Here is a 25489-nt window from a genome sequence, read left to right on the forward strand (position 1 = left end):
ACAAAAGGCACAACGCCGACTTAAGTACAAGAAGACTGACTCTTCCTACTGTCTATGTTTTGAACCATTCCTGTGACACTAGTTATAGATTCCGATGCTTCACTTCAGGTTTACTGTATCCCTCTGACCTTCTTTTTGACGATGAAACACTGAAATTGCATCGGAATTAAATACAAAAGGCACAATGCCGACTTAAGTACAAGAAGACTGACTCTTCTTACTGTAAATGTTTTGAACCATTCCTGTGACACTAGTTATTGATTCCGATGCTTCACTTCAGGTTTACAGTATCCCTTGGACCTTCTTATTGACGATGAGACACAGAAATTGCATCGGAATTAAATACAAAAGGCCCAATGCCGACTTAAGTACAAGTAGACTGACTCTTCATACTGACTATGTTTTGAACCATTTCTGTGACACTAGTTATAGATTCCCATGCTTCACTTCAGGTTTACTGTATCCCATGGACCTTCTCATTGACGATGAAATACAGAATGTGCATCGGAATTAAATACAAAAGGCACAACGCCAACTTAAGTTCAAGAAGACTGACCCTTCTTACTGTCTAAGTTTGAACCATTCCTGTGACACTAGTTATAGATTCCGATGCTTCACTTCAGGTTTACTGTATCCCTCTGACCTTCTTCTTGACGATGAAACACAGAAATTGCATCGGAACTAATTACAAAAGGTACAATGCCGACTTAAGTACAAGAAGACTGATTCTTCCTACTGACTATGTTTTGAACGATTCCCGTGATATTAGGTATAGATTCCGATGCTTCACTTCTGGTTCACTGTATCCTTAGCACCTTCCTATTGGCGACGAAATACTGAAATTGCATCGGAATTAAATAGAAAAGGCACATTGCCGACTTGCCTACAAGAGGACTGACTCTTCATACTGTCTATGTTTTGAACTATTCCTGTGACACTAGTTATAGATTCCGATGCTTCACTTCAGGTTTACTGTATCCCTTGCACCTTCTTATTGACGATGAAACACAGATATTGCATCGGAATTAAATAGAAAAGGCACAATGCCGACTTAAGTACAAGAAGACGGACCCATCATACTGTCTATATTTTGAACCATTCCTGTGTCACTAGTTATAGATTCCGTTGCTTCACTTCGGGTTTACTGTGTCCCACTGACCGTATTATTGACGATGAAACACAGAAATTGCGTCGGAATTAAATACAAAAGGCACAATGCCGACTTAAGTACAAGAAGACTGACTCTTTCTACTGTCTATGTTTTGAACCATTCCTGTGACACTAGTTATAGATTCCGATGCTTCACTTCAGGTTTACTGTATCCCTTGGACCTTCTTATTGACGATGAAACAGAAATTGAATCGGAATTAAATAGAAAAGGTACAATGCCCACTTGTGCACAAGATGACTGACTCTTGCTACTGTCTATGTTTTGAACCATTCCTTGGACACTAGTTATAGAATCCGATGCCTCCCTTCAGGTTTACTGTATCCCTCTGACCTTCTTTTTGACGATGAAACACAGAAATGGCATCGGAATTAAATAGAAGAGGCACAGTGCCGACTTAAGTACAAGAAGACTGACTCTTCCTACTGTCTATGTTTAGAAACATTCCTGTGACACTAGTTATAGACTCCGATGCTTCACTTCAGGTTTACTGTACCCCTCTGACCTTCTTTTTGACGATGAAACACAAAAATTGCATCGGAATTAAATACAAAAGGCACAATGCCGACTTAAGTACAAGAAGACTGACTCATCTTACTGTCTATGTTATGAACCATTCCTGTGACACAAGTTATAGATTCCGATGCTTCACTTCAGGTTTACTGTATCCCTTGGACCTTCTTATTGAGGATGAAACACAGAAATTGGATCGGAATTAAATACAAAATGCACAATGCCGACTTAAGTACAAGAAGACTTACTCTTCTTACTGACTGTTTTGAACCATTCCTGTAGCACTAGTTATAGATTCCGATGTTTCACTTCTGGTTTACTGTATCCCTTGGACCTTCGTATTGACGATGAAACAGAAATTGCATCGGAATTGAATAGAAAAGGCACAATGCCTATTTGTGTACAAGATGACTGACTCTTGCTACTGTCTATGCTTTGAACCATTCCTTGGACACTAGTTATAGATTCCGATGCTTCACTTCAGGTTTACTGTATCCCTCTGACCTTCTTTTTGACGATGAAACACAGAAATTGCATCGGCATTAAATAGAAAAGGCACAATGCCGACTTAAGTACAAGAAGACTGACTCTTCTTACTGACTATGTTTTGAACGTTTCCTGTGACACTAGTTACAGATTCCGATGCTTCACTTCACGTATACTGTATTCCTTGGACCTTCTTATTGGCGATGAAACACAGAAATTGCATCGGAATTAAATACAAAAGGCACAAAGCCGACTTAAGTACAAGAAGACTGACTCTTCTTACTGTCTTTGTTTTGAACCATTCCTGTGCCACTAGTTACAGATTCCGATGCTTCAGTTCAGGTATACTGTACCCCTTGGACCTTCTTACTGACGATGAAACACAGAAAATGCATCAGAATGAAATAGGAAAGGCACAATGCCGACTTAAGTACAAGAAGACTGACTCTTCTTACTGTCTATGTTATGAACCATTCCTGTGACACAAGTTATAGATTCCGATGCTTCACTTCAGGTTTACTGTATCCCTTGGACCTTCTTATTGAGGATGAAACACAGAAATTGGATCGGAATTAAATACAGAATGCACAATGCCGACTTAAGTACAAGAAGACTTATTCTTCTAACTGACTGTTTTGAACCATTCCTGTAACACTAGTTATAGATTCCGATGCTTCACTTCAGGTTTACTGTATCCCTCTGACCTTCTTGTTGACGATGAAACACAGAAATTGCATCGGAACTAAATACAAAAGGCACATTGCCGTCTTAAGTACAAGCAGTCTGACTCTTCCTACTGTCTATGTTTTGAACGATTCCTCTGACACTAGCCATAGATTCCGATGCTTCACTTCAGGTTTACTGTATCCTTTGGACCTTCTTATTGGCGACGAAATACAGAAATTGCATCGGAATTAAATACAAAATGCACAATGCCGACTTAAGTACAAGAAGACTGACTCTTCTTACTGACTGCTTTGAACCATTCCTGTGACACTAGTTGTAGATTCCGTTGCTTCACTTCAGGTTTACTGTATCCCTCTGACTTTCTTATTGACGATGAAACACAGAAATTGAATCGGAATTAAATACAAAAGGCACAATGCCGACTTAAGTACAAGAAGACTGACTCATCTTACTGTCTATGATTTGAACCATTCCTGTGACACTAGTTATAGATTCCGATGCTGCACTTCAGGTTTACTGTATCCCTTGCACCTTCTTATTGACGATGAAACACAGAAATTGCATCGGAAATAAATACAAAAGGCACAATACCGACTTAAGTGCCAGAAGACTGACCCCTCTTACTGTCTATGTTTTGAACCATTCCTGTGACACTAGTTATGGATTCCGATGCTTCACTTCAGGTTTACTGTATCCCTCTGACCTTCTCATTGACGATGAAGCACTGAAATTGGATTGGAATTAAATACAAAATGCACAATGCCGACTTAAGTACAAGAAGACTGACTCTTCTAACTGTCTATGTTTTGAAAAATTCCTGTGACACTAGTTATTGATTCCGATGCTTCACTTCTAGTTTACTGTATCCCTTGCACCTTCTTATTGACGATGAAACACAGAAATTGCATCGGAAATAAATTCAAAAGGCACAATGCCGACTTAAGTACAAGAAGACTGTCCCCTCTTACTGTCTATGCTTTGAACCATTCCTGTGACACTAGTTATGGATTCCGATGCATCACTTCAGGTTTACTGTATCCCTTGGACGTGCTTATTGGCGATGAAACACAGAAATTGCATCGGAATTAAATAGAAAAGGCACAATGCCGACTTAAGTACAAGAAGACTGACTCATCTTACTGTCTATGATTTGAACCATTCCAGTGACACTAGTTATAGATTCCGATGCTGCACTTCAGGTTTACTGTATCCCTTGCACCTTCTTATTGGCGATGAAACACAGAAATTGCATCGGAAATAAATACAAAAGGCACAATACCGATTTAAGTACCAGAAGACTGACCCCTCTTACTGTCTATGTTTTGAACCATTCCTGTGACACTAGTTATAGATTCCAATACTTCACTTCAGGTTTACTGTATCCCTCTGACCTTCTTATTGACGATGAAACACAGAAATTAGATCGGAATTAAATACAAAAGGCACAATGCCGACTTAAGTACAAGAAGACTAACTCTTCTTACCGTCTATGTTCTGAACCATTCCTGTGACACTAGTTATAGATTCCGGTGCTTCACTTCAGGTTTACTGTACCCCTCGGACCTTCTTATTGACGATGAAACACAGAAATTGCATCGGAATTAAATAAAAAAGGCACAATGCCGACTTACGTACAATAAGACTGACTCCTCTTACTGACTGTTTTGAACCATTCCTGTGACACTAGTTATAGATTCCGATGCTTCACTTCTGGTTTGCTGTCCCCCTTGGACCTTCTTATTGACGACGAAACACAGAAATTGCATTGGAATTAAATAGAAAAGGCACAATGCTGACTTAAGTACTAGAAGACTGACTCTTCGCACTGACTATATTTTGAACCATTCCTGTGACACTAGTTATAGATTACGATGATTCCTTCAGGTTTTCTGTATCCCTTGGACCTTCCTATTGACGATGAAACACAGAAATTGCATCGGAATTAAATACAAAAGGCACAAAGCCGACTTAAGTACAAGAAGACTGACTCCACTTACTGTCTACGTTTTGAACCATTCCTGTGACACTAGTTATAGATTCCGATACCTCACTTCAGGTTTACTGTATCCCTCTGACCTTCGTATTGACGATGAAACACAGAAATTGGATCGGAATTAAATACAAAATGCACAATGCCGACTTAAGTACAAGCAGACTGACTTTTCTTACTGTCTAAGTTTTGAACCATTCTTGTGACACTAGTTATAGATTCCGATGCTTCACTTCTGGTTTGCTGTACCCCTTGGACCTTCATATTGACGATGAAACACAGAAATTGCATTGGAATTAAACAGAAAAGGCACAATGCCGACTTAAGTACAAGAAGACTGACTCTTCCTACTGTCTATGTTTTGAACCATTCCTGTGACACTAGGTATAGATTCCGATGCTTCACTTCAGGTTTACTGTATCCCTTGGACCTTCTTATTCACGATGAAACAGAAATTGCATCAGAATTAAATAGAAAAGGCACAATGCCGACTTAAGTACAAGAAGCTTGACTCTTCCTACCGTCTATGTTTTGAACGATTCCTGTGACACTAGTTATAGATTCCGATGCTTCACTTCAGGTTTACTGTATCCTTTGGACCATCTAATTGGCGACGAAATACAGAAATTGCATCGGAATTAAATAGAAAAGGCACAATGCCGACTTAAGTACAAGAAGACTGACTCTTCCAACTGTCTATGTTTTGAACCATTTATGTGACACTAGTTATCGATTCCGATGCTTCACTTGACGTTTACTGTATCCCTTGGACCTTCTAATTGACGATGAAACACAGAAATTGCATCGGAATTAAATACAAAAGGCACAATGCCGACTTAAGTACAAGAAGACTGACTCCTCTTACTGACTGTTTTGAACCATTCCTGTGACACTAGTTATAGATTCCGATGCTTCACTTCAGGTTTACTGTATCCCCCTGACCTCCTTATTGACGATGAAACACAGAAATTGGATCGGAATCAAATACAAAAGGCACAATGCCGACTTAAGTACAAGAAGACTGACCCTTCTTACTGTCTATGTTATGAACCATTCCTGTGACACTAGTTATAGATTCCGATGCTTCACTTCAGGTTTACTGTACCCCTTGGACCTTCTTATTGACGATGAAACACAGAAATTGCATCGGAATTAAATAGAAAAGGCACAATGCCGACTTAAGTACAAGAAGACTGACTCTTCCTACTGTCTATGTTTTGAACGATTCCTGTGACACTAGTTATAGATTCCGATGCTTCACATCAGGTTTACTGTATCCTTTGGACCTTCTTATTGGCGACGAAATACAGAAATTGCATCGGAATTAAATAGAAAGGGCACAATGCCGACTTAAGTACAAGAAGACTGACACTTACAAACGTCTATGTTTTGAACCATTCCTGTGACACTAGTTAGAGATTCCGATGCTTCACTTCAGGTTTACTGTATCCCTCTGACCTTCTTATTGAAGATGAAACACAGAAATTCGATCGGAATTAAATACAAAAGGCACAATGCCGACTTAAGTACAAGAAGACTGTCTCTTCTTACTGTCTATGCTTTGAACCATTCCTGTGACACTAGTTATAGATTCCGATGCTTCACTTCAGGTTTACTGTATCCCTCTGACCTTCTTATTGACGATGAAACTCAGAAATTGCATCGGAATTAAATACAAAAGGCACAATCCCAACTTTAGCACAAGAAGACTGACTCTTCTTACTGACTATGTTTTGAACAGTTCCTGTGACACTAGTTATAGGTTCCGATGCTTCACTTCAGGTTTACAGTCTCCCTTGGACCATCGTATTGACGATGAAACACAGAAATTGCATCGGAATTAAATACAAAAGGCACAATGCCGACTTAAGTACAAGAAGACTGACTTTTCTTACTGACAATGTTTTGATCCATTCCTGCGACACTAGTTATAGATTCCGATGCTTCACTTCAGGTTTACTCTATCCCTAGGACCTTCTTATTGACGATGAAACACAGAAATTGCATCGGAACTAAATACAAAAGGCACAATGCCGACTTAAGTACAAGAAGACTGACTCTTCCCACTGTCTATGTTTGAACGATTCCTGTGACATTAGTTAGAGATTCCGATGCTTCATTTCAGGTTTACTGTATCCTGTGGACTTTCTTATTGGCGACAAAATACAGAAATTGCATCGGAATTAAATAGAAAAGGCACAATGCCGACTTAAGTACAAGAAGACTGACTCTTCTTACTGTCTATGATTTGAACCATTCCTGTGACACTAGTTATAGATTCCGATGCTTCACACCAGGTTTACTGTATCCCTTGGACCTTCTTATTGACGATGAAACACAGAAATTGCATCGGAATTAAATAGAAAAGGCACATTGCTGACCTAAGTACAAGAAGACTGACTCTTCTTACTGACTATGTTTGGATCCATTCCTGTGACACTAGTTATAGATTCCGATGTCTCACTTCAGGTTTACTGTATCCCTCTGACCTTCATATTGACGATGAAACACAGATATTGCATCGGAATTAAATAGTAAAGGCACAATGTCGACTTAAGTACAAGAAGACTGACTCTTCTTACTGACTATGTTTTGAACCATTCCTCTGACACTAGCTATAGATTCCGATGCTTCACTTCAGTTTTACTGTATCCCTCTCACATTCTTATTGACGATGAAACACAGATATAGCATTGGAATTAAATAGAAAAGGCACACTGCCGACTTAAGTACAAGTTGACTGACTCTTCTGACTGTCTATGTTTTGAACCATTTCTGTGACACTAGTTATAGATTCCGATGCTTCACTTCAGGTTTACTGTATCCCTTGGACCTTCTTATTGACGATGAAACACAGAAATTCCATCGGAAATAAATAGAATAGGCACAATGCCGACTTAAGTACAAGAAGACTGACCCTTATTACTGTCTATGATTTGAACGATTCCTGTGACATTAGTTATAGATTCCGATGCTTCACTTCAGGTTTACTGTATCCCTTGGACCTTCTTATTAACGATAAAACATTGAAATTGCATCGGAATTAAATATAAAATTCACAATGCCGACTTAAGTACAAGAAAACTGACTCTTCTTACTGACTGTTTTGTACCATTCCTGTAAGACTAGTTATGGATTCCGATGCTTCACTTCAGGTTTACTGTATCCCTCTGACCTTCTTATTGACGATGAAACACAGAAATTGCATCGGAATTAAATACAAAAGGCACAATGCCATCTTCAGTACAAGAAGACTGACCCCTCTTACTGTCTATGTTTAGAACCATTCCTGTGACACTAGTTATAGATTCCGATGCTTTACTTCAGGTTTACTGTATCCCTCTGACCTTCGTATTGACGATGAAACACAGAAATTGCATCGGAATTAAATACAAAAGGCATAATGCCGACTTAAGTACAAGTAGACTGACCCTTCTTACAGTCTATGTTTTGAACCATTCCTGTGACACTAGTTATAAATTCCGATGCTTCACTTCACGTATACTGTATCCCTCTGACCTTCGTATTGACGATGAAACACAGAAATTGCATCGGAATTATATACAAATTGCACAATGCCGACTTAAGTACAAGCGGACTGATTCTTCTTACTGACTATGTTTTGAACAATTCCTGTGACACTAGTTATAGATTCCGATGCTTCACTTCAGGTTTACTCTATCCCTAGAACCTTCTTATTGACGATGAAACACAGAAATTGCATCGGAACTAAATACAAAAGGCACAATGCCGATTTATGTACAAGAAGACTGACTCTTCCTACTGTCTATGTTTTGAACGATTCCTGTGACATTAGTTATAGATTCCGATGCGTCACTTCAGGTTTACTGTATCGTTTGGAGCTTCTTATTGGCGACGAAATACAGAAATTGCATCGGAATTAAATACAAAATGCACAATGCCGACTTAAGTACAAGAGGACTGACTCTTCTTACTGTCTAGGTTTTGAACCATTCCTGTGACACTAGTGATAGATTCCGATGCTTCACTTCAGGTTCACCGTACCCCTTGGACCTCCTTATTGACGATGAAACACAGAAATTGCATCGGAATTAAATAGAAAAGGCACAATGCCGACTTAAGTACAAGAAGACTGACTCTTCCTACTGTCTATGTTTTGAACCATTCCTGTGACACTAGTTATAGATTCCGATGCTTCACTTCAGGTTTACTGTATCCCTTGGACCTTCTTATTGACGATGAAACACAGAAATTGCATCGGAAATAAATACAAAATGCACAATGCCGACTTAATTACAAGAAGACTGACTCTTCATACTGACTATGTTTTGAACAATTCCTGTGACACTAGTTTTAAATTCCGATGCTTCACTTCAAGTTTACTGTATCCCTTGGACCTTAGTATTGACGATGAAACGCAGAAATTGCATCGGAATTAAATACAAAAGGCACAATGCCGACGTAAGCACAAGAAGACTGACTCTTCTTACCTAGTATGTTTTGAACCATTCCTGTGACACTACTTATAGATTCCGAAGCTTCACTTCAGGTTTACTCTATCCCTAGGATCCTCTTATTGACGATGAAACACAGAGTTTGCATCGGAAGTAAATACAAAAGGCCCAATGCCGACTTAAGTACAGGAAGACCGACTCTTCCTACTGTCTATGATTTGAACGATTCCTGTGACATTAGTTATAGATTCCGATGCTTCACTTCAGGTTTGCTTTATCCTTTGGACCTTCTGATTGGCGACGAAATACAGAAATTGCATCGGAATTAAATAGAAAAGGCACAATGCCAACTTAAGTACAAGAAGACTGACTCCTCTTACTGTCTATGGTTTGAACCATTCCTGTGACACTAGTTATAGATTCCGATGCTTCACTTCAGGTTTACTCTATCCCTAGGACCTTCATACTGACGTTGAAACACAGAAATTGCATCGGAACTAAATTCAAAAGGCACAATGCCGACTTAAGTACAGGAAGACTGACTCTTCCTACTGTCTATGTTTTGAACGATTCCTGAGACATTAGTTATAGGTTCCGATGCTTCACTTCAGGTTTGCAGTATCTTTTGGACCTTCTTATTGGCGACGAAATACAGAAATTGCATCGGAATTAAATAGAAAAGGCACAATGCCGACTTAAGTACAAGAAGATTGACTCTTCTTACTGTCTATGGTTTGAACCATTCCTGTGACACTAGTTATAGATTCCGATGCTTCACTTCAGGTTTACTGTATCCCTTGCACCTTCTTATTGACGATGAAACACAGAAATTGCATCGGAAATAAATGCAAAAGGCACAATGCCGACTTAAGTACAAGCAGACTGACCCTTCTGACTGGCTATGTTTTGAACCATTCCTGTGACGCTAGTTACAGATGCTGATGCTTCACTTCAGGGTTACTGTATCCCTCTGACCTTCTTATTGACGATGAAACACTGAGATTGCATCGGAATTAAATAAAAAAGGCACAATGCCGACTTAAGTACAAGAAGACTGACCCTTCCTACCTTCTATGATTTGAACGATTCCTGTGACATTAGTTATAGATTCCGATGCTTCACTTCAGGTTTACTCTATCTTTCTGACCTTCGTATTGACGATGAAACACAGAAATTGGATCGGAATTAAATACAAAAAGCACAGTGCCAACTTAAGTACAAGAAGACTGACTCATCTTACTGTCTATGTTTTGAACCATTCCAGTGACACTAGTGATAGATTCCGATGCTTCACTTCAGGTTTACTGTACCCCTTGGACCTTCTTATTGACGATGAAACACAGAAATTGCATCGGTATTAAATAGAAAAGGCACAATGCCGACTATAGTACAAGAAGACTGACTCTTCCTACTGTCTATGTTTTGAACCATTCCTGTGACACTAGTTATAGATTCCGATGCTTCACTTCAGGTTTACTGCATCCCTTGAACCTTCTTATTGACGATGAAACACAGAAATTGCATCGGAATTAAATATAAAACGCAAAATGCGGACTTAAGTACAAGAAGACTGACTCTTCTTACTGACTGTTTTGAACCATTCCTGTAAGACTAGTTATGGATTCCGATTCTTCACTTCAGGTTTACTGTATCCCTCTGACCTTCTTATTGACGATGAAACACAGAAATTGCATCGGAATTAAATACAAAAGGCACAATGCCATCTTAAGTACAAGAAGACTGACTCTTCTTACTGTCTATGTTTTGAACCATTCCTGTGACACTAGTTATAGACTCCGATGCTTCACTTCAGGTTTACTGTATCCCTCTGACCTTCGTATTGACGATGAAACACAGAAATTGCATCGGCATTAAATACAAAAGGCACAATGCCGACTTAAGTACAAGAAGACTGACTCTTCTTACTGACTATGTTTTGAACCATTCCTGTGACACTAGTTATAGATTCCGATGCTTCACTTCAGGTTTTCTCTATCCCTAGGACCGTCTTATTGACGATGAAACACAGAAATTGCATCGGAACTAAATACAAAAAGCACAATGCCGACTTAACTACAAGAAGACTGACCCTTCCTACTGTCTATGTTTTGAACGATTCCTGTGACATTAGTTATAGATTCCGATGCTTCACTTCAGGTTTACTGTATCCTTTGGAGCTTCTTATTTGCGACGAAATACAGAAAGTGCATCGGAATTAAATTGAAAAATCACAATGCCGACTTAAGTACAAGAAGACTGACTCATCTTACTGTTTATGTTTTGAACCATTCCTGTGACACTAGTTATAGATCCCGAAGTTCACTTCAGGTTTACTGTATCCCTTGGACCTTCTTATTGACGATGAAACACAGAAATTGCGTCGGAATGAAATACAAAAGGCACAATGCCGACTTAAGTACGATAAGACTGACTATTCTTACTGATTGTTTTGAACCATTCCTGTGACACTATTTATAGATTCCGATGCTTCACTTCAGGTTTACTGTATCCCTTGCACCCTCATATTGACGATGAAACACAGAAATTGCATCGGAAATAAATACGAAAGTCACAATGCCGACTTAAGTACAAAAATACCGACTCTTCCTACTGTCTATGTTTTGAACAATTCCTGTGACACTTGTTATAGATTCCGATGCTTAACTTCACGTTTACTGTATCCCTTGGACCTTCTTATTGACGATGAAACACAGAAATTGCATCGGAATTAAACACAAAAGGCTCAATGCCGACTTAAGTGCAAGAAGACTGACTCTTCTTACTGACTGCTTTGAACCATTCCTGTGACACTAGTTATAGATTCCGATGCTTCACTTCAGGTTTACTGTATCCCTTGGACCTTATTGACGATGAAACATAGAAATTGCTTCGGAACTAAATACAAAATGCACAATGCCGACTTAAGTACAAGAAGACTGACTCTTCTTACTGTCTATGTTTTGAACCATTCCTGTGACACTAGTGATACATTCCGATGCTTCACTTCAGGTTTACTGTATCCCTTGGACCTTCGTATTGACAATGAAACACAGATATTGCATCGGAATTAAATACAAAAGGCACAATGCCATCTTAAGTACTAGAAGACTGACTCTTCTTACTGTCCATGTTTTGAACCATTCCTGTGACACTAGTTATAGACTCCGATGCTTCACTTCAGGTTTACTGTATCCCTCTGACCTTCGTATTGACGATGAAACACAGAAATTGCATCGGAATTAAATACAAAAGGCACAATGCCGAATTAAGTGTAAGAAGACTGACTCTTCTTACTGACTATGTTTTGAGCCATTCCTGTGACACTAGTTATAGATTCCGATGCTTCACTTAAGGTTTACTCTATCCCTAGGACCTTCTTATTGACGATGAAACACAGAAATTGCATCGGAACTAAATACAAAAGGCACAATGCCGACTTAAGTACAAGAAGACTGACCCTTCCTACTGTCTATGTTTTGAACGATTCCTGTGACATTAGTTATAGATTCCGATGCTTCACTTCAGGTTTACTGTATCCTTTGGAGCTTCTTATTTGCGACGAAATAAGGAAAGTGCATCGGAATTAAATTGAAAAGGCACAATGCCGACTTAAGTACAAGAAGACTGACTCATCTTTCTGTTTATGTTTTGAACCACTCCTGTGACACTACTTATAGATCCCGATGTTCACTTCAGGTTTACTGTATCCCTTGCACCTTCTTATTGACGATGAAACACAGAAATTGCGTCGGAATGAAATACAAAAGGCAAAATGGCGACTTAAGTACGATAAGACTGACTATTCTTACTGATTGTTTTGAACCATTCCTGTGACACTAGTTATAGATTCCGATGCTTGACTTCAGGTTTACTGTATCCCTTGCACCCTCTTACTGACGATGAAACACAGAAATTGCATCGGAATTAAATACAAAAGGCACAATGCCGACTTAAGTACAAGAAGACTGACTCTTCTTACTGACTATGTTTTGCACCATTCCTGTGACACTAGTTATAGATTCCGATGCTTCACTTCAGGTTTACTGTATCCCTTGGACCTTCGTATTGACGATGAATCACAGAAATTGCATCGGAATTAAATACAAAAGGCACAATGCCATCTTAAGTACAAGAAGACTGACTCTTCTTACTGTCTATGTTTTGAACCATTCCTGTGACACTAGTTATAGACTCCGATGCTTCACTTCAGGTTTACTGTATCCCTCTGACCTTCGTATTGACGATGAAACACAGAAATTGCATCGGAATTAAATACAAAAGGCACAATGCCGACTTAAGTACAAGAAGACTGACTCTTCTTACTGACTATGTTTTGAACCATTCCTGTGACACTTATTATAGATTCCGATGCTTCACTTCAGGTTTTCTCTATCCCTAGGACCTTCTTATTGACGATGAAACACAGAAATTGCATCGGAAATAAATACAAAAGGCACAATGCCGACTTAAGTACAAGAAGAAGACTCATCTTACTGTTTATGTTTGGAACCATTCCTGTGACACTAGTTATAGATCCCGATGTTCACTTCAGGTTTACTGTATCCCTTGGACCTTCTTATTGACGATGAAACACAGAAATTGCGTCGGAATGAAATACAAAAGGCACAATGCCGACTTAAGTACAATAAGACTGACTATTCTTACTGATTGTTTTGAACCATTCCTGTGACACTAGTTATAGATTCCGATGCTTCACTTCAGGTTTACTGTATCCCTTGCACCCTCTTATTGACGATGAAACACAGAAATTGCATCGGAAATAAATACGAAAGGCACAATGCCGACTTAAGTACAAGAAGACTGACTCTTCTTACTGTCTATGTTTTGAACCATTCCTGTGACACTTGTTATAGATTCCGATGCTTCACTTCACGTTTACTGTATCCCTTGGACCTTCTTATTGACGATCAAACACAGAAATTGCATCGGAATTAAACACAAAAGGCTCAATGCCGACTTAAGTGCAAAAGGACTGACTCTTCTTACTGACTGCTTTGAACCATTCCTGTGACACTAGTTATAGATTCCGATGCTTCACTTCAGGTTTACTGTATCCCTTGGACCTTCGTATTGACGATGAAACACAGAAATTGCATCGGAATAAAATACAAAAGGCACAATGCCATCTTAAGTACTAGAAGACCGACTCTTCTTACTGTCTATGTTTTGAACCATTCCTGTGACACTAGTTATAGACTCCGATGCTTCACTTCAGGTTTACTGTATCCCTCTGACCTTCGTATTGACGATGAAACACAGAAATTGCATCGGAATTAAATACAAAAGGCACAATGCCGACTTAAGTACAAGAAGACTGACTCTTCTTACTGACTATGTTTTGAACCATTCCTGTGACACTAGTTATAGATTCCGATGCTTCACTTAAGGTTTACTCTATCCCTAGGACCTTCTTATTTACGATGAAACACAGAAATTGCATCGGAACTAAATACGAAAGGCACAATGCCGACTTAACTACAAGAAGACTGACCCTTCCTACTGTCTACGTTTTGAACGATTCCTGTGACATTAGTTATAGATTCCGATGCTTCACTTCAGGTTTACTGTATTCCTTTGGAGCTTCTTATTTGCGACGAAATACAGAAAGTGCATCGGAATTAAATTGAAAAGGCACAATGCCGACTTAAGTACAAGAAGACTGACTCATCTTACTCTTTATGTTTTGAACCATTCCTGTGACACTAGTTATAGACTCCGATGCTTCACTTCAGGTTTACTGTATCCCTCTGACCTTCGTATTGACGATGAAACACAGAAATTGCATCGGAATTAAATACAAAAGGCACAATGCCGACTTAAGTACAAGAAGACTGACTCTTCTTACTGACTATGTTTTGAACCATTCCTGTGACACTAGTTATAGATTCCGATGCTTCACTTCAGGTTTACTCTATCCCTAGGACCTTCTTATTGACGATGAAACACAGAAATTGCATCGGAACTAAATACGAAAGGCACAATGCCGACTTAACTACAAGAAGACTGACCCTTCCTACTGTCTACGTTTTGAACGATTCCTGTGACATTAGTTATAGATTCCGATGCTTCACTTCAGGTTTACTGTATCCTTTGGAGCTTCTTATTTGCGACGAAATACAGAAAGTGCATCGGAATTAAATTGAAAAGGCACAATGCCGACTTAAGTACAAGAAGACTGACTCATCTTACTGTTTATGTTTTGAACCATTCGTGTGACACTAGTGATAGATTCCGATGCTTCACTTCAGGTTTACTGTACCCCTTGGACCTTCCTATTGACGATGCAACACAGAAATTGCATCGGAACTAAATACGAAAGGCACAATGCCATCTTAAGTACAAGAAGACTGACTCTTCTTACTGTCTATGTTTTGAACCATTCCTGTGACACTAGTTATAGACTCCGATGCTTCACTTCAGGTTTACTGTATCCCTCTGACCATAGTATTGACGATGAAACACAGAAATTGCATCGGAATTAAATAAAAAAGGCACAATGCCGACTTAAGTACAAGAAGACTGACTCTTCTTACTGACTATGTTTTGAACCATTCCTGTGACACTAGTTATAGATTCCGATGCTTCACTTCAGGTTTTCTCTATCCCTAGGACCTCCTTATTGACGATGAAACACTGAAATTGCATCGGAAATAAATACGAAAGGCACAATGCCGACTTAAGTACAAGAAGATCGACTCTTCCTACTGTCTATGTTTTGAACAATTCCTGTGACACTTGTTATAGATTCCGATGTTTCACTTCACGTTTACTGTATCCCTTGGACCTTCTTATTGACGATGAAACACAGAAATTGCATCGGAATTAAACACAAAAGGCTCAATGCCGACTTAAGTGCAGAAGACTGACTCTTCTTACTGACTGCTTTGAACCATTCCTGTGACACTAGTTATAGATTCCGATGCTTCACTTCAGGTTTACTGTATCCCTTGGACCTTCTTATTGACGATGAAACATAGAAATTGCATCGAAACTAAATACAAAATGTACAATGCCGACTTAAGTACAAGAAGACTGACTCTTCTTACTGTCTATGTTTTGAACCATTCCTGTGACACTTGTTATAGATTCCGATGCTTCACTTCACGTTCACTGTATCCCTCTGACCTTCGTATTGACGATGAAACACAGAAATTGCATCGGAATTAAATAGAAAAGGCACAATGCCGACTTAAGTACAAGAAGACTGACTCTTCTTACTGACTATGTTTTGAACCATTCCTGTGACACTAGTTATAGATTCCGATGCTTCACTTCAGGTTTACTCTATCCCTAGGACCTTCTTATTGACGATGAAACACAGAAATTGCATCGGAACTAAATACGAAAGGCACAATGCCGACTTAACTACAAGAAGACTGACCCTTCCTACTGTCTACGTTTTGAACGATTCCTGTGACATTAGTTATAGATTCCGATGCTTCACTTCAGGTTTACTGTATCCTTTGGAGCTTCTTATTTGCGACGAAATACAGAAAGTGCATCGGAATTAAATTGAAAAGGCACAATGCCGACTTAAGTACAAGAAGACTGACTCATCTTACTGTTTATGTTTTGAACCATTACTGTGACACTAGTTATAGATCCCGATGTTCACTTCAGGTTTACTGTATCCCTTGGACCTTCTTATTGTCGATGAAACACAGAAATTGCGTCGGAATGAAATACAAAAGGCACAATGCCGACTTAAGTACAATAAGACTGACTATTCTTACTGATTATTTTGAACCATTCGTGTGACACTAGTGATAGATTCCGATGCTTCACTTCAGGTTTACTGTACCCCTTGGACCTTCCTATTGACGATGCAAGACAGAAATTGCATCGGAACTAAATACGAAAGGCACAATGCCATCTTAAGTACAAGAAGACTGACTCTTCTTACTGTCTATGTTTTGAACCATTCCTGTGACACTAGTTATAGACTCCGATGCTTGACTTCAGGTTTACTGTATCCCTCTGACCTTCGTATTGACGATGATACACAGAAATTGCATCGGAATTAAATAAAAAAGGCACAATGCCGACTTAAGTACAAGAAGACTGACTCTTCTTACTGATTATGTTTTGAACCATTCCTGTGACACTAGTTATAGATTCCGATGCTTCACTTCAGGTTTTCTCTATCCCTAGAACCTCCTTATTGACGATGAAACACTGAAATTGCATCGGAAATAAATACGAAAGGCACAATGCCGACTTAAGTACAAGAAGACCGACTCTTCCTACTGTCTATGTTTTGCACAATTCCTGTGACACTTGTTATAGATTCCGATGCTTCACTTCACGTTTACTGTATCCCTTGGACCTTCTTATTGACGATGAAACACAGAAATTGCATCGGAATTAAACACAAAAGGCTCAATGCCGACTTAAGTGCAGAAGACTGACTCTTCTTACTGACTGCTTTGAACCATTCCTGTGACACTAGTTATAGATTCCGATGCTTCACTTCAGGTTTACTGTATCCCTTGGACCTTCTTATTGACGATGAAACATAGAAATTGCATCGGAACTAAATACAAAATGTACAATGCCGACTTAAGTACAAGAAGACTGACTCTTCTTACTGTCTATGTTTTGAACCATTCCTGTGACACTTGTTATAGATTCCGATGCTTCACTTCACGTTTACTGTACCCCTTGGACCTTCTTATTGACGATGAAACACAGAAATTGCACCGGTATTAAACACAAAAGGCTCAATGCCGACTTAAGTGCAAGAAGACTGATTCTTCTTACTGACTGCTTTGAACCATTCCTGTGACACTAGTTATTGATTCCGATGCTTCACTTCAGGTTTACTGTATCCCTTGGACCTTCGTATTGACGATGAAACACAGAAATTGCATCGGAATAAAATACAAAAGGCACAATGCCATCTTAAGTACTAGAAGACTGACTCTTCTTACTGGCTATGTTTTGAACCATTCCTGTGACACTAGTTATAGACTCCGATGCTTCACTTCAGGTTTACTGTATCCCTCTGACCTTCGTATTGACGATGAAACACAGAAATTGCATCGGAATTAAATACAAAAGGCACAATGCCGACTTAAGTACAAGAAGACTGACTCTTCTTACTGACTATGTTTTGAACCATTCCTGTGACACTAGTTATAGATTCCGATGCTTCACTTCAGGTTTACTCTAACCCTAGGACCTTCTTATTGACGATGAAACACAGAAATTGCATCGGAACTAAATACGAAAGGCACAATGCCGACTTAAGTACAAGAAGACTGACCCTTCCTACTGTCTATGTTTTGAACGATTTCTGTGACATTAGTTATAGATTCCGATGCTTCACTTCAGGTTTACTGTATCCTTTGGAGCTTCTAATTTGCGACGAAATACAGAAAGTGCATCGGAATTAAATTGAAAAGGCACAATGCCGACTTAAGTACGAGAAGACTGACTCATCTTACTGATTATGTTTTGAGCCATTCCTGTGACACTAGTTATAGATCCCGATGTTCACTTCCGGTTTACTGTATCCCTTGGACCTTCTTATTGACGATGAAACACAGAAATTGCGTCGGAATGAAATACAAAGGGCACAATGCCGACTTAAGTACAATAAGACTGACTATTCTTATTGATTGTTTTGAACCATTCCTGTGACACTAGTTATAGATTCCGATGCTTCACCTCAGGTTTAGTGTATCCCTTGCACCCTCTTATTGACGATGAAACACAGAAATTGCATCGGAAATAAATACGAAAGGCACAATGCCGACTTAAGTACAGGATGACCGACTCTTCCTACTGTCTATGTTTTGAACAATTCCTGTGACACTTGTTATAGATTCCGATGCTTCACTTCACGTTTACTGTATCCCTTGGACTTTCTTATTGACGATGAAACACAGAAATTGCATCGGAATTAAACACAAAAGGCTCAATGCCGACTTAAGTGCAAGAAGACTGACTCTTCTTACTGACTGTTTTGAACCATTCCTGTGACACTAGTTATAGATTCCGATGCTTCACTTCAGGTTTACTGTATCCCTTGGACCTTCTTATTGACGATGAAACATAGATATTGCATCGGAACTAAATACAAAATGCACAATGCCGACTAAGGTACAAGAAGACTGATTCTTCTTACTGTCTATGTTTTGAACCATTCCTGTGACACTAGTGATAGATTCCGATGCTTCACTTCAGGTTTACTGTACCCCTTGGACTTTCTTATTGACGATGCAACACAGAAATTGCATCGGAATTAAATAGAAAAGGCACAATGCCGACTTAAGGACAAGAAGACTGACTCTTCCTACTGTCTATGTTTTGAACCATTCCTGTGACACTAGTTATAGATTCCGATGCTTCACTTCAGGTTTACTGTATCCCTTGGACCTTTTTATTGACGATGATACACAGAAATTGCATCGGAAATAAATACAAAATGCACAATGCCGACTTAAGTACAAGAAGACTGACTCTTCTTGCTGACTGTTTTGAACCAGTCCTGTAACACTAGTTATAGATTCCGATGCTTCACTTCAGGTTTACTGTATCCCTCTGACCTGCTTATTGACGATGCAACACAGAAATTGGATCGGAAATAAATACAAATGGCACAATGCCGACTTAAGTACAAGAAGACTGACCCTTCTTACTGTCTATGTTTTGAACCATTCCTGAGACACTAATTATAGATACCGATGCTTCACTTCTGGTTTACTGTATCCCTCTGACCTTCTTATTGACGATGAAACACAAAAATTGCATCGGAATTAAATACAAAAAGCACAATGCCGACTTAAGTACAAGAAGACTGACTCTTCTTACTGACTATGATTTGAACCATTCCTGTGACACTAGTTATAGATTCCGATGCTCCACCTCAAGTTCACTGTATCCCTCTGACTTTCGTATTGATGATGAAACACAGAAATTGCAACGGAATTAAACAGAAAAGGCACAATGCCGCCTTAAGTACGAGCAGACTGATTCATCTTAGTGTCTATGTTTTGAACCATTCCTGTGACGCTAGTTACAGATTCCGATGCTTCACTTCAGGTTTACTGTATCCCTTGGACCTTCTTATTGACGATGAAACACATTAATTGCATCGGAATTAAATACAAAAGGCACAATACCGACTTAAGTACAAGAAGACTGACTCTTCTTACTGACTATGTTTTGAACCATTCCTGTGACACTAGTTGGAGGTTCCGATGCTTCCCTTCAGGTTTACTGTATCCCTCTGACCTTCTTATTGACGATTAAACACAGAAATTGCATCGGAAATAAATACAAAATTCACGATGCCAACTAAGGTACATGTAGACTGAATCTTCCAACTGTCTATGTTTTGAACCATTCCTGTGACACTAGTTATAGATTCCGATGCTTCATTTCAGGTTTACTGTATCCCCTGGATCATCTTATTGTCGATGAAACGCAGATAGTGCATCGGAGTTAAATACAATAGGCACAATACCGACTTAAGTACAAGAAGACGGACTCTTCCTACTGTCTATGTTTTGAACCATTCCTGTGACACTAGTTATAGTTTCCGATGCTGCACTTCAGGTTTACTGTATCGCTCTGACCTTCTTTTTGACGATGAAACACAGAAATTGCATCGGAATTAAATCGAAAATGCACAATGCCGACTTAAGTACAAGAAGACTGACTCTTCTTACTGTCTATGTTTTGAACCATTCCTGTGACACTAGTTATAGATTCCGATGCTTCACTTCAGGTTTACTGTATCCCTCTGACCTTCTTATTGACGATGAAACACAGAAATTGCATCGGAATTAAATACAAATGGCACAATGCCAACTTAAGCACAAGAAGGCTGACTTTTCTCACTGACTATGTTTTGAATAATCCCTGTGACACTAGTTATAGATTCCGATGCTTCACTTCAGGTTTACTGTATCCCTCTGACCTTTTTGACGATGAAACACAGAAATTGCATCGTAATTAAATACAAAAGGCGCAATGCCGACTTAAGTACAAGTAGACTGACCCTTCTTACTGACTATGTTTTGAACCATTCCTGTAACACTAGTTATAGATTCCTTGCTTCACTTCAGGTTTACTCTGTCCCTAGGACCTTCTTACTGACGATAAAACACAGAAATTGCATCGGAACTAAATACAAAAGCCACAATGCCGACTTAAGTGCAGGAAGACTGACTCATCCTACTGTCTATGTTTTGAACGATTCCTGTGACATTAGTTTTTTATTCCGAAGCTTCACTTCAGGTTTACTGTATCCTTTGGACCTTCGTATTGGCGACGAAATACAGAAATTGCATCGGAATTAAATAGAAATGGCACAATGCCGACTTAAGTACAAGAAGACTGACTCTTCTTACTGTCTATGATTTGAACCATTCCTGTGACACTAGTTATAGATTCCGATGCTTCACTTCGGGTTTCCTGTATCCCTTGGACCTTCTTATTGACGATGAAAGACAGAAATTGCTTCGGAATTAAATACATAAGGCACAATGCCGACTTAAGTACAAGAAGACTGACTCTTCTTACTGACTGTTTTGAACCATTCCTGTGACACTAGTTATAAATTCCGTTGCTTCACTTCAGGTTTACTGTATCCCTCTGACCTTCTTATTGACGATGAAACACAGAAATTGCATCGGAATTAAATACAAAAGGCGCAATGCCGACTTAAGTACAAGAAGACTGACTCTTCTTACTGACTATGTTTTGAACCATTCCTGTGACACTAGTTATAGATTCCGATGCTTCACATCAGGTTTACTCTATCCCTAGGACCTTCTTAATGACGTTGAAACACAGAAATTTCATCGGATCTAAATACAAAAGGCACAATGCCAACTAAGTACAAGAAGACTGCCTCCTCCTACTGTCTATGTTTTGAACGATTCCCGTGACATTAGTTATAGATTCCGATGCTTCACTTCAGGTTTACTGTATCCTTTGGACCTTCTTATTGGCGACGAAATACAGAAATTGCATCGGAATTAAATAGAAAAGGCACAATGTCGACTCAAATACAAGAAGACTGACATTTCTTACTGTCTACGTTTTGAACCATTCATGTGACACTAGTTCTAGATTCCGATGTTCACTTCAGGTTTACTGCATCCCTTGGACCTTCTTATTGACAATGAAACACAGAAATAGCTTTGGTATTAAATACAAAGGGCACAATGCCGACTTAAGTACAAGAAGCCTGACTCTTCTTACTGACTGTTTTGAACCATTCCTGTGACACTAGTTATAGATTCCGATGCTTCACTCCTGGTTTACTGTATCCCTTGGACCTTCGTATCGACGAAGAAACACAGAAATTGCGCCGGAATTAAATACAAAAGACACAATGCCGACTTAAGTACAAGAAGAATTACTCTTCTTACTGACTATGTTTTGAACCATTCCTGTGACACTGGTTATAGATTCCGATGCTTCACTCCAGGTTTACTGTATCCCTTGGACCTCCTAATTGACGATCAAACACAGAAATTCCATCGGAATTAAATACAAAAGGCACAATGCCGACTTAAGTACAAGAAGACTGACTCTTCTTACTGTCTATGTTTTGAAACATTCCTGTGACACTAGTTATAGATTCCGATGCTTCACTCATGGTTTACTGTATCCCTTGGACCTTCTTGTTGACGATAAAACACAGAAATTGCATCGGAATTAAATAGAAAAGGCACAATGCCGGCTTAAGTACAAGAAGACTGACCCTTCTTACTGACTATGTTTGAATCGTTCCTGCGACACTAGTTACAGATTCCAATGCTTCACTTCAGGTTTACTGTATTCCTTGGACTTTCGTATTGACGATGAAGCACAGAAATTGCATCGGAATTAAATAGAAAAGGCACAATGCCGACTTAAGTACAAGAATACTGACTCTTCTTACTGTCTATGTTTTTACCATCGCTGAGACACTAGATATAGATTCCGATGCTTCACTCCTGGTTTACTGTATCCCTTGGACGTTCTTATTGACGATGAAACAAAGATATTGCATTGGAATTAAATATAAAAGGCACAATGCCGACTTAAGTACAAGAAGCCTGACTCTTCTTACTGACTGTTTTGAACCATTCCTGTGACACTAGTTATAGATTCCGATGCTTCACTCCTGGTTTACTGTATCCCTTGGACCTTCGTATCGACGAAGAAACACAGAAATTGCGCCGGAATTAAATACAAAAGACACAATGCCGACTTAAGTACAAGAAAACTGACTCTTCTTACTGACAATGTTTTGAACCATTCCTGTGACTCTAGTTATAGATTCCGACGCTTAACTTCAGGTTTACTGTATCCCTCTGACCTTCTTATTGACGATGAAACACCAAAATTGCATCGGAATTAAATGCAAAAGGCACAATGCCGACTTAAGTACAAGAAGAATGACTCTTCTTACTGTCTATGTTTTGAACCATTCCTGTGACACTAGTTATAGATTCTGTGTTTCATCGTCAATAAGAAGGTCAGAGGGTTACAGTAAACCTGAAGAGAAGCATCGGAATCTGTAACTAGTGTCACATTAATGGTTCAAAAGATAGACAGTAGGAAGAGTCAGTCTTCGTGTACTTAAGTCGGCATTGTGCCTTTTCTACTTAATTCCGATGCAATTCCTGTGTTTTATCGTCAATAAGAAGGGCAGAGGGAAACAGTAAACCTGAAGTGAAGAATCGGAATCTATAACTAGTGTCACAGGGATGATTCAAAACATAGACAGTAGGAAGAGTCAGTCTACTTGAACTTAAGTCGGCATTGTGCCTTGTCTATTTAATTCCGATGCAATTTCTGTGTTTAATCGTCAATAAAAAGGTCTGAGAGATATATTAAACCTGAAGTGAAGCATCGGAATCTATAACTAGTGTCACAGGAATGGTTCAAAACATAGCCAGTAAGAGGAGTCAGTGTTCTTGTACTTTAATCGGCTTTGTGCCTTTTCTATCTAATTCCGATGCAATTTTTGTGTTTTATCGTCAATAAGAAGGTCTGAGATACACATTAAACCTGAAGTGAAGCATCGGAATCAATAACTAGTGTCACAGGAATGGTTCAAAACATAGACAGTAGGAAGAGTAAGTCCTCTTGTACTTAAGTCGGCATTTTCCTTTTTGCATTTAATTCCGATGCAATTTTTGTGTTTCATCGTCAATAAGAAGGTCCAAGGGATACAGTACACCTGAAGTGAAGCATCGGAATCTATAACTAGTGTCACAGGAATGGTTCAAATCATAGACAGTAAGAGGAGTCACTCTTCTTGTACGTAAGTCCGCATTGTGCCTTTTCTATTTAATTCCAATGCAATGTCTGTTATTCATTGTCATTAAGAAGGTCAGAGGGATACAGTATACCTGAAGTGAAGCATCGGAATCTATAACTAGTGTCACAGGAATGGTTCAAAACATAGACAGTAGGATGAGTCAATCTTCTTGTACTTTAGTCGGCATTGTGCATTTTGTATATAATTCCGATGCAATTTCTGTGTTTCATCGTCAATAAGAAGGTAAGAGGGTTACAGCAAACCTGAAGAGAAGCATCGGAATCTATAACTAGTGTCACAGGAATGGTTCAAAACATAGACAGTAGGAAGAGTCAGTCTTCGTGTACTTAAGTCGGCATTGTGCCTTTTCTACTTAATTCCGATGCAATTCCTGTGTTTTATCGTCAATAAGAAGGTCAGAGGGAAACAGTAAACCTGAAGTGAAGAATCGGAATCTATAACTAGTGTCACAGAGATGATTCAAAACATAGACAGTAGGAAGAGTCAGTCTAATTGAACTTAAGTCGGCATTGTGCCTCTTCTATTTAATTCCGATGCAATTGCTGTGTTTAATCGTCAATAAAAAGGTCTGAGAGATACAGTAAACCTGAAGTGAAGCATCGGAATCTGTAACTAATGTCACAGGAATGGTTCAAAACATAGCCAGTAAGAGGAGTCAGTGTTCTTGTACTTTAATCGGCTTTGTGCCTTTTCTACCTAATTCCGATGCAATTTCTGTGTTTTATCGTCAATAAGAAGGTCAGAGGGATACACTAAACGTGAAGGGAAGCATCGGAATCTATAACTAGTGTCACAGGAATGGTTCAATGCATAGACAGTGTTAAGAGTCATACTTCTTGTACTTAGGTCGGCATTGTGCCTTTTCTATTTAATTCCGATGCAATTTCTGTGTTTCATCG

The sequence above is a fragment of the Schistocerca americana genome, unplaced genomic scaffold (genome assembly GCF_021461395.2).
Source record: "Schistocerca americana isolate TAMUIC-IGC-003095 unplaced genomic scaffold, iqSchAmer2.1 HiC_scaffold_17, whole genome shotgun sequence".
Lineage (NCBI taxonomy): Eukaryota > Metazoa > Arthropoda > Insecta > Orthoptera > Acrididae > Schistocerca > Schistocerca americana.